General features: G+C 33.1%; 1 non-coding gene across 1 annotated transcript; it reads left to right on the top strand.

Annotated features, from left to right (window-relative positions):
* Window positions 1-255: 255 nt before the first annotated feature.
* LOC128040202 (small nucleolar RNA R71) lies at window positions 256-362 on the top strand. The gene has a single exon (XR_008194860.1). It is a non-coding gene; the product is annotated as a small nucleolar RNA R71 (small nucleolar RNA).
* Window positions 363-11,434: the final 11,072 nt, after the last annotated feature.

Below are 11,434 nucleotides of genomic sequence, written 5' to 3'. Positions count from 1 at the left end.
TACCAAATTGTTCGTTCGTGTGGTCTCTCGTCATCACGTTAGGATATGGCACTCGAGGTTTATATCCTCACGTTAGGATATGGCTTTGTCCTAATGACTTGTCATTGATAATTATTCAATGTCATCTCCTATATAAATTCATAAGCTGTTTCGGGTGTTTTATTATTAAGTGTTCCATTGGCTGTTGCATCGATCAACTGTCTAGTTGAGGGGTTCAAAACGTTGTAGAAGGTCTGAACCTGTAGCCATAGGGGTAACCTATGGTGAGGGCACCTTCTTAATAAATCCTTATACCTATCCTATACATCATATAAGGTTTCTAAGTCAATCTAAACGAAGGAAAAGATATCATTCCTTAACTTGGCTATCTTATCCGGTGGGAAGTACTTCAGTAGGAATTTCTCGATCATTTGATCCCATGTAGTGCAAGAACCTCGTGGTAAAGAATTCAACCACTGTTTAGCTTTGTTCCTCAACGAGAAAGGGAATAACCGTAGGTGAATGGCATCATCAGAAATGTCATTTATCTTGAAAGTATCACAAACTTCCAGAAAATTAGCCAAATGGGTATTTGGATCTTCGTCTTGCAAACCATTGAACTGAACAAATTGTTGTATCATCTGAATAGTGTTCAATTTCAGTTCAAAATTATTTGCAGTAATAATGGGTCTCACAATACTCGATTCAACCCCAGTTAAAGTTGGTTTGGCATAGTCGTACATAGTATGAGGAACAGGATCTGGATTTGCAGCAACTGCAGGAGGTAGCTAATTATTCTGATTATCACCCATCTCCTCAGTAATAATAATAACATCCTCTTGCTCGTCTACTATACTCTGTCGACTCTACCTTGCTTTTCTACGGTTTCTACGAGTTGTACTTTCAATTTTGTTGTCAAATAATAATGGTCTCAACGGGTCTCTTCTATTCATAAACTAAAGGATCTACCGGAAGCAAATAAAAGAAAAATTAGAAAACAAAAATTAAACTAAAACAAAAATAAAATGCAATTAAAATAAATGGATAAATTAATAAAAATCAAGTGTTCCTATTATTTTAGTCCCCGGCAACGACGCCAAAAACTTGTTGGTCGCTAAACTAATTATAAATACGACTAAGGCAAGCACACCTATCGAACAATAGTATAGTTATGGTGAGTAGGGAATATCGTATCCACGAGGACTAAAAGTACTAGTAATTACAGTTTTTTTATTATTTAGCCAAAAAATTAGAGTGATTGTTTTTCATCTAAAATTATTAAACTAATCTAACTAAGAACGCAACAGAGAATGAAATAGGAAAATAATCGAAGATAACCAATGAGAAAGATAATACCCAAGAAAGAATCCCCCTAGACTTCACCTATTATTCTAAATTTGAATTAAATGATTTATTCACTTGTGTCTTGATCCATAGAAATCCCTAAATTATGTTAATATCTCTTTCGAGAGTAAGAACAACTGACTCTAGGTTGATTAATTGAAATTTCTTTCTAATTAAAACCCCTATTGTCGCATTAACTCGATCTATGAATTCCCCTATTATATTTGACTCTAATCAAATAGATTTATGTCGTCATCTTCTAGGATTGCATGCAACTCCACTCAATTTTGCTAGATCCACTCTTAAACAGAGACGTTTGCTCCACTGAAATAAGCACATTAAACTTGAATTAATATATCTGAAATATTAAAACAAGAAATAAGCATACATAATTGAGAACAAGAATCAAGTATTTATTGCATAAATCAGAAATCAAATAATAAGATTCAGCATAGGTTTCACCTTCCCTAGGTATCTAAGGAATTTAGTTCATAATCTTGAATGAAAACATCTCAAAGTCAAAATAACCGCAAGACATAAAAAAACTTAATAAAACTCCGAAAGAAATTAAATGGAGATCTTCGATCTTGAGGGAGATCCTTTTTTAGTTGATTCTGATGGCATTCTTTGAGTGCTTTCGTCGATCTTCTCTGAGTGCCCCCTTAGGTCTTCTTCTAATTGGTATTTATAGACTTTAAAATGCTCAGACAGCCTAAAAATTAGGTTTTTTTGCGTATTTGGGAAGCAGGGTGCGTTATTGACATAGGTTGGCACATAAGCGTGTAGCCTGCCCGTGTGGAAATGCCCTGGCCGGTTGCATACTGAAAAAACTCTATTTGTCCGATTTAGGCTCATTTTTCACTCCTTTCGCTCCCAAATGCTCTCCTAAGTATAGAAACATAAATTTAAAGGATTAGGAGCATCAAATTCACTAATTTACATGATTAATCATCCAAAAATGGATTAAGAATGGGATTAAAATATGTTACTTTTACAGCTTATCAGAACTTCAAGTTGGGCTTTAGAAATCTTTTTCTAATTGTTTGCATTGTTTAATTGATTAGGTTAAGCATTTTTATTTGGATGGGGTGGTTCCGTGAGTAATCAATTAATTTCTTTCACTACTTCGTCAAGCTTTTCAGGGGACACAACTTAAATACCCTCTCAAACATTCTTAGCAACATCCACATTCTCAGCAGTAACAATTTCTCAGATGAAAAATAATAAGAAACATTATCAACATCATCAATAGGTGGTTCTTAATGAGCAGGATGATTACCTTCTTCATCACCACCTTGCTCAATTACAACTAATAGAACATCTAGTTGAGTTTCTTGAATATGTTATTCTTGAGACTTAACTTAAGGTGTATCTGAAGTTCCTTTACCACTCTCCTTCTTTCTTTTCCTCTTGATTAGAGATCTAAGTGATGGTGAACTTGATAATGATTTTTTAGAGGTGGCATGTGTCACACACCAAATCTTAAGCCGATATTTTAGTTGGCTGACACGACGAACGTGGGTAAAGATCTTGTAAGTTAGTTTGTCTAATCAACAAAATTAAACTAATTGATTCGTTCGATGAATTATTTGGTTATGATCCACCATCTGGCGGATTTTCACTTGTGTTAATTAATAAGCGTATAAACTCAACTAAATATGGTCTGTCTAGATAAAGTTGTTAAACTTCTAAGTGTGTTTAACTTGAAGCGGGTTAGTCTCGTAAAATGAACGATGTAATATGTTAAGTACTATTGTTGTATGTTGATGCATGTGCAATCTCATGATAGCGAAGACCATATATGAACTCAAATGAAAGTCCATGTGTGTTTAAAATGAATATTCCCTCATTGGTGCAAGCTCTGTATCTGAAATGGTGGAAGGGGAGTTTGGAGGTAAATTGTGGATGTGTGATTGTATTAGGAGAAGTACAGAGATATTGAATTGATATGTGATTTGCCTCTGGTATGGAATGTAAATGCAAACGAGATTGGTGAATGTTGCCGACCTTGCGGGGGAACACGTAGGTGTTCAAACTGACGAGGAGGATTTTAGGAGGTTTGATAGGATAAATGTATATTGGCTCTACATATCGATATTGTGAAAAATTGCTATTTAGAACATTAATTGGATAATAAGCTAGCACAAGGAAGGTTCTATGAACTGTTTATGTTTAAGTATGTTTACGTAAAGTCTTGCATGAGAAGTTATGATAGGTATCCGCACATAAACTATAGCTAACATGTCTTGCTCTGTTAAAAAATTATACCTAGAAGCGAATAGTGTCTACCATTGTATAGTAACGATTTTGCACTATGTATCTGCCGATGAAATATGCGAAATAAAAATGTCACATTCACGAGTAAAACCAAGTTACTTAATATCTTTCTGTGTGATTTTCTTTTCTTTGGGAACCTTGTTAATGAGGTTGACGTTTTACTGGAACTCACTAAGTTCAAATCGAACTTACCTTGTTTCATTCATCCAAATTTCATGAACTTTAGGTTCTCGTGGATCCTTGAAGACTCAACCAAAAAGCGGCTACAATTGTAAGCCTTGTGTTTGTTTTGTAACATGTATATATATATCAAGGTAGCTTATAGAAATATTACTCGGTGTTTTAAAATGATGTACTATAAACCTTAAATCTAGTTTTATTCGAGTATCTTACTTCCTATAAAATAATTTACGAAGGCATTAGCCAAACCATAAAATTCTATTTATTATAATGCATACTTTTATTTTATTCTTGACTTGCTTCAAATCATTACCAGTGAAACGGTGAGCAAATTATGTTTACTATTCTATAATAACTTTTATTCAAAACCTCTTTTGTTTTAAAGAATGTGTTCGTTCAAGTTCTCTGGTAACACTGTCGTTTGTCAATATGATTGCCGAAATAGAGGGTGTTACAGCATGAGTAAGACGTTTGGTTTGGTTTACATGAACCATGGATTTCTTTAAGACTAACAGTAAGGGTTTTATAAAGAGAAATGTTTCTTGAATTTCAAAGACTCAAGATAAGAGTCAGAGGGAATTAGGTTTCTTTAGGACTAAAATTTCAATCAATAGAGTTCAATGGAAATTTAAAACACAATATCTTAACTTAAATATCTAAATAATTCCACCAAATTTCCCCGTACAAAAATAAAATTTAAGAACTAAAAATTACCTAACTATGATAAGAGGCAAAATGACACTTGAGACTTTAGTTTTAGTGCCTTACCTTGTATGCCAAGTCAAACTTGACAAACCCCAACTGGATTCTTCAATTTTTCAAATCTAACAGCTTTAAGACTCTTAGTAAACAAGTGTTGTAACACCCTCAACTTGACCCGATTCGCCATGTCCGGATCTAAAGTTTTACTATAGAAAATACTTAACTGAATTATCAAAATAATTGAAAAATACTTCTTACTAAAAACAATTTTCTTATTATTTTAACTAAAAGATTGAATATCTAATAACAAAAGAAATTATTTAAAATAAATTCTTACAACAAACTTGTTACAACTTATACAATATAAAATTTTGTTATAGATGGACTCTTAGGGTGTAACCCTAAACTATGCCACTTTTCCATTGTATGCATAATAACCCACTTCGTCGGTACCTTGGCATACTCCTGGCATCGTCCCTCTTGGCGCATTCTTCCTATACAACTAAAAAAACAACAAACATTATAAGTTTAAGAGAACTTAGTGAGCTTTATCCCAAAAGTACATTGGCAGATACTTTATCTTATTTGAAGAACATCCATGCGCCAACTACCCTTCTGAACCAATTACTTCCATTTCAGGTAGATACTATTACAATTTCGGTATACACTTACTCGCCAATTTTCATACTCTAAACTTATCAGTGTACCATCCAAAAGAATATATCTTTAGAGCCCAATTAATAAAGATCATCTCTTAATACACAAACTTACTCCAGAACAGTTTTTCACAGATATTAATCACTAACGGATACATACACATTTTGTATTCGAATACTAATAAACTACTATTTAAATAATACCTTGGTTCGATTCCATACAAACTCCCATTGATAATGTACTACACAGATCATTCAAATGAATTCCACATCATTTTATTTCGCAACCCTAGATACTCAAGATAATGAAAACTCAAATTCTATATGATTTCAGAATAAGACATTATACAACTCAAATATAACATATTTCGGATAAATTAGATTCAACCATTACCTAACTCAGACGAACTTGAATTGATAATTTCTTATGTCTTCCATAACCATGAATACTGACCACCTCCTAACGTTGTAGAAATCCTGCACAAAAGATATAGGAAAAATAGTATCTACAAGTATACGGGTCAGGTTGTAATATAGTTTACAATGGAGTAGGTGAGTACTCCAAGAATCATACCCAAATGAGGCGAGCACTAAATTAACCTTAACTAAAACATAAATAGATCTAATTAATATTCGAACCATATTATAGTATGAATAAATAAAAGAAGAGTTTTTGGATAAATTATAATAAAATAAAAAAGAAAATAAAAGTAACCAAATGAATGGAAAGCAAGAAATCAAATAAGTAAATATCAAATCTGGGCATGGGTGATTAGCTTGCCTTGGTAGTCTTAATTAACTTCCTTCTCAAGTTCTCTTGTTCAATCAACTAGTCAGTACCCCAACAGAATCTTTCGATACGTCCACTAAAATACTAAGTTGGTAAGAACTATTTATCTTCTAACCTCACAGTCCAAACTGATTTAGGGTTAAGTTGTTCACAGATAGGCCATATCAATTTTGGGTTAATTCTGACCTTGATGACTTCCTAGGGTTGTCAAGCCCAAGGTTTAGGTTCTTTCTGTCTTGAAGAGCTGATCCGTTAAGAAATCCCTACAAAATAGTTAATTACTCATACCTCCACTTGTTAATTCCTCATAAGAGGATTAGTTCCTCATGGATCTAATAAACATTATGAACTTGAATGAAAGATTGAACATAAAGAACAATTTCAAGAATAAAGTTTAGAAGAAGCCTGATTGTATTGAATTAAAGTGTTGAATCCTCACAAAGTTTGAGAATAACTTTAGAAGTTGATTTCTTCCCAAAGAGTAAATAACAAGAATGAAAATAAAGGTTAAACCTTAAAGGAAAAGAAAAACTAAAATCTAATACTAATGAGAAAATTATACAAAGGAAAAAGTCTTCAAAATAAGTGTTAGCTGAGCCTATTTATAGACTTAGGATGGTTGTCATCCTTAACCCTAGGTCAGCCGACGTTCCTGAGCTTAAAGTTGGATTGTGCAAACCAAAACACCCCTAGCTCGTATTAATTTCCTGTGCAGAGCAGATGTCGCGAAACAATAGGTCCTATGTTGTGACATCGAGGGCAATATGTTCAACTTTAGGGTGTCTTCAAGGGTATGTCGCGACATTCTCAGGCTATGTTGTGACATTAAAGGCAGTCTTGGGCTTCTTTAGTTCTGCTCTCTATGTTGCGACATCTAATGCTTCGTGTTGCAACCTAGCGACCAGTATTGAGTTAATACATCTTCTAATAGTCTCCTGCACACTCACAAAACATATTAGCTCACCCTTAGGCCTCATTCGACCCTTAAGGTCAAGAAAAGACTCGAATAACACATTTTATTACACTTAACCAAACTTATTGAAATGTAATTAAAACATAACTAAAATGCTTATGTTCAAGCTCCCAAAGTGCGAAAACTAGTTTAACTATTATATCGAATTACGATAGATCAAATACGCCCATTTTCAAAACTAACAAATTACTATGGCAGATACCCGTTTTATCATACAGATACACACTTCTTTTTAGAACTTCCTTTATCTAATTCAACCAAATTAACCTTAGATGTTTCATAAGCTTATCATAGAAGTATCTATCATAGAACAATTAGAATTTACCCAGATCTTACTAGAATGGCGGATAAGCATACCTTATCAAATAAACTTAGCATAGTACGCCATAAGGGCCAAATAGAATACACTAGAAAGACATCATACAGATTCACATTTTTACTATCTCAATAGACTTTCACAGAAGGTGCCATGGGTATCTCCCCTATGCACTTATACATAACTTCATATATCATGATCTGCCAATTCGATTTACACATTATCGAAGGCTACACTACGAACATACATATAGGCATATCTTGCCATGGATCTCAGTCACATGGACTATCGTGATCTGTCAATTCAGTCTTCAGCTTACTAGAGGCTACACCGTGAGTGTTCTCATATAATACGATTCCATAGGTCTTAACCTCAAGGTCTTACACTTAATTTCATATTGTGATCTTCCAATCTGATTAGTAATAAAACTATCATACCAAAGGCTTCACAAAGGAACATTTTCTCAACATGTATTTACCCATATAATTTCGCATTCCAGACTGAACTCATATTTCCTGTTTATCAAACTTTACATGTATTCTTACCCTTTAACATTCTTTTTTCAATAGAACTTTATACATATCATTATAACCCATATCTCCTATTTACTATACTCATACACTTATATATTGCAGTTTACATATATATATATATGCTTCTACTTGAACAATTTGCATAAGATATTCAAAATAGAGACTCACCTGATACTTGTAATTCTAAGCTCCAAACTTGGACATCCTTTTCGAACCAGCCTCAACAACTGCTTATAGACCATAGGACCACCATTAAAACTCATTTACATACAATTTACTGTCATCTTAAACTTTGATAACCTCCATGCCTATACTTACAACTTATTATTCATATACCACATACAGACTCACTCTTTCAAAAACATCTAACATGCAGAACTATAATACTTACCCAGAGATGGAATAGTCACTGGTTAAACCAATAATCCTTGACTTCCAGCTTAATGAGGAAAACATACCATTGGATTTAAGAAAAAGAATCAGAAAGTACTATCAAAGGAAGAAGAAAAACCTTTCTCAAAACCCTTCTCACACATATCAATATGACCCATCCTACCTAGTAAAACTTAACAAGTGTCACACATTTTAGAATTTGTCTTCTTAATGGTCTACAGTTTTCAAGAGAAATATAAATGAGAATCCTACATTATAAATATCATACTAGTCTATCCAGTTAGTTCCTAACTAGGTTACTTTACAACCTAACTAGCACAGTACTTTAGACAAACAAGGTGTAATATACCTTTGGCGATAATTCATATTATACTTACCCCCTTTCACTTAACACTATCTTTTCCTTTAAATAGCAGAATATCCTGAAATAAAATATTCACTTACATTTATGGTAGTTACTATACAGCCACACTTATGTGCCAAAAGAAACATATGGGTGGATTACACTTCGCCAAACAGATTATTTTGCCACTATAGGCAAAAATCTTAGGTCCGCCAGACTTAGGGTGTGACAAGTATATCAACTAATACTTAGTAGATACATACTTTAATTTAATGTTTCCATTCTCTGCCAAATATTTAATGAAGTGATATCATATATCAATATGCTTGGTCCTTGAATGACACATAAATTCTTTGAGATATTGTCCCCATTGAAGTTGTCACAATATGCAATTGCAACTTACAGTGCAATTCCAAAATCTTCATGTTTTTGCCTTATTCACAATAGTTACATGCAATAACTTCCAGCGGTTATATACCCAACTTGTACAGTTGAAAATGATATTGAATATTTCTTCTTACTATACCAAGAAATCAAATTCAAACCTAAACAAAAACATCTTCCACAATTATTCTTCTTATAAACCATAGTACCTTTCGCTTGTCCATACTTTGTGGCGTTCTCTAAGATTTAGATGACCATAAATGCAATAAAGCCAAAATGACTCAGAAGATTCCTCCATATACAAAAACAAAATAATGTTATCCATAAAAATAGCCTTACATCTTAAAAAGGCTTTCCACATTATGGTTGTTCCTCATATCCTTCCAACATAGGTTATACCAACAATAAAATCAACACTAGATTTGGTTTCCATAAAACACATATTAACCTTGAATCAACGATTCAACTGCTCATAAGAAAATGAAGTTAAGGGTTGAGACAATCCCTTAACAACCTAATTAAATAAAATCATGTTGAATTGGGAGGTTGATACTAGATAGCTTGTTTAAGCTCATTTGCTTTTTTATTGATTTCCTTGCTTATTTGCTTGAGTTGGTTCTAGGGTAGCTTCATTTTGGTTATCATTATCCTCTAGCATTTGGTTTCCCTCCACCAACTTATTGTTCTCATCTACAACGATTGGCTTTATAGAATTTGTTTCCATGTGCTTCTTATTAGCAACATATTGGCTTCGCATAGAAGGATTAGACACAACAAAAATAAAAAGTTTATTAGTATTAGGAGCTTCGGGCAGAAACTCAAATCTATCTCATTGAAATGGATATGGATTTTTGGTTCTAATTGCCATCCTCGACAAAAGTTCAATAAAAGTAAATCACCTTGGTTATGACTCGTTGCAAAAAAATAGAACTTCTAAATAAATTTTTTTCAACATCAAAATTTGTTTTCAAAACTAAAACATGTTCATATGCTCTCCATTTCATCTTTTACTAGGCCCTCAATCTCCTGGTCCTCATAAGTACAACTTGGCATAGAATGGCAAATCATCCCACACCTAATACACACTTTGCAAACTTGCTTGTACCGATACTCAATCCATTTTAAAACTTTTTTATCTCTTTGAATGACACATCCAGCCCTCTATAGATGCCACAGACAAATTACAACACAAATTCTAAAGAATTTGATATTTCTTAGGGTGTTGTCGCTCAAATCCACCTAGCTATGTGCTCTACTATTTGATTTATCCTATTAGCCATAAATGGCTTCAAGTTTTCAAATGAAAGTCCCTATATTTGAACCTAAACATGTATGGTAAGGAAAAGTACCAAACTTGGGGTAAAATTTTGGGGTCCACTTAGTGGTCATTAACAAGGCCTCATCTAGTACCCAAAAGGCTTCTCTCTGAATTATATGCAAGTTTGACATCCTGTCAAAATGAATGACATAAAAACTATCATCCCTATTGATAACGATTGCATGTCTATGCAAGTTCCACACCCTGTTAACAAGCCTTTGTAGGTACCATGCTAAGAACTCTCAAAAGTCATTAAAATAGGTAATAAAATTATAATGATCCTATAGGCTCTACTTATTGTAAGATCATCATGATTGAACATGATAATAGGCCCTCATCTCACTGGCACATTCTTGATAGGGTATAAATCTGTCTCTATCTCTAAGAGGAATATTATGTTGGAAGGAGGAGGAAGAGAAATAATTTCTAAAGAAGATTTTGATGGAGGAAGAGAGAAAAATATTAGGAAGAGGAATTTTGAAACACATTTCTACTTATGAATTTATTTTCTTCTTTTACTTTAGAACAGTCAACTCATGTAATTTCATTACTACGAGGGGGTATTTATAAGAACTTGGGACATTCCCAAAGATAAATAACATAAGTTCTAAGTACTTTCCCCAAGCATAAACTAACATAAGGTTAATTACACTTCTTATCCATGTCTAAAACCAACTAATAATATACTCATACTTCTAAGTACATAATCTAAAATTATTTCAAATTACAATATCTAACATATTATCCATTTGCAAAGAAGAAGGGGCAGTAGAAGAATCAATGGGGAAGGTTGAAGAGGTTGTTTGAAGTGTTTGCATATACCTTTTTACATGCATGGTCCTTTAAATAGGGTTTAAATCTCGATAAGGCCACATTATTAACTTGATTCGAAGAGGCGACATTTTTCAAGAAAGAAATGATGGGGTGTAGCAAAGTGAATCAACACAGAAGAAAAAAAAAGGAGAAAAGCTCTCAATGAGAGAATCTGCCTCACAATCTTCATTAAGATCACATAATATGTTATTTTTTGCATTCATATCTCTATCACACAATAGAACAAAACACCAATGTTTAACTATTAATTAATTGTAGTACTAGGTTCGGTTCACCTGTGATATAAACATGATTAAATTCAGTTCTGGATTCTAATTAAAGAAAAACTTCAATCTAAATTATCTTTATTAAATTCAAAAGTAATGCATAAATTATAAACAAAAATATAATCCAAATAACAACTTCATCAACT

The sequence above is a fragment of the Gossypium raimondii genome, chromosome 3 (genome assembly GCF_025698545.1).
Source record: "Gossypium raimondii isolate GPD5lz chromosome 3, ASM2569854v1, whole genome shotgun sequence".
Lineage (NCBI taxonomy): Eukaryota > Viridiplantae > Streptophyta > Magnoliopsida > Malvales > Malvaceae > Gossypium > Gossypium raimondii.
This window is presented reverse-complemented; position numbering and strand designations above follow the sequence as displayed.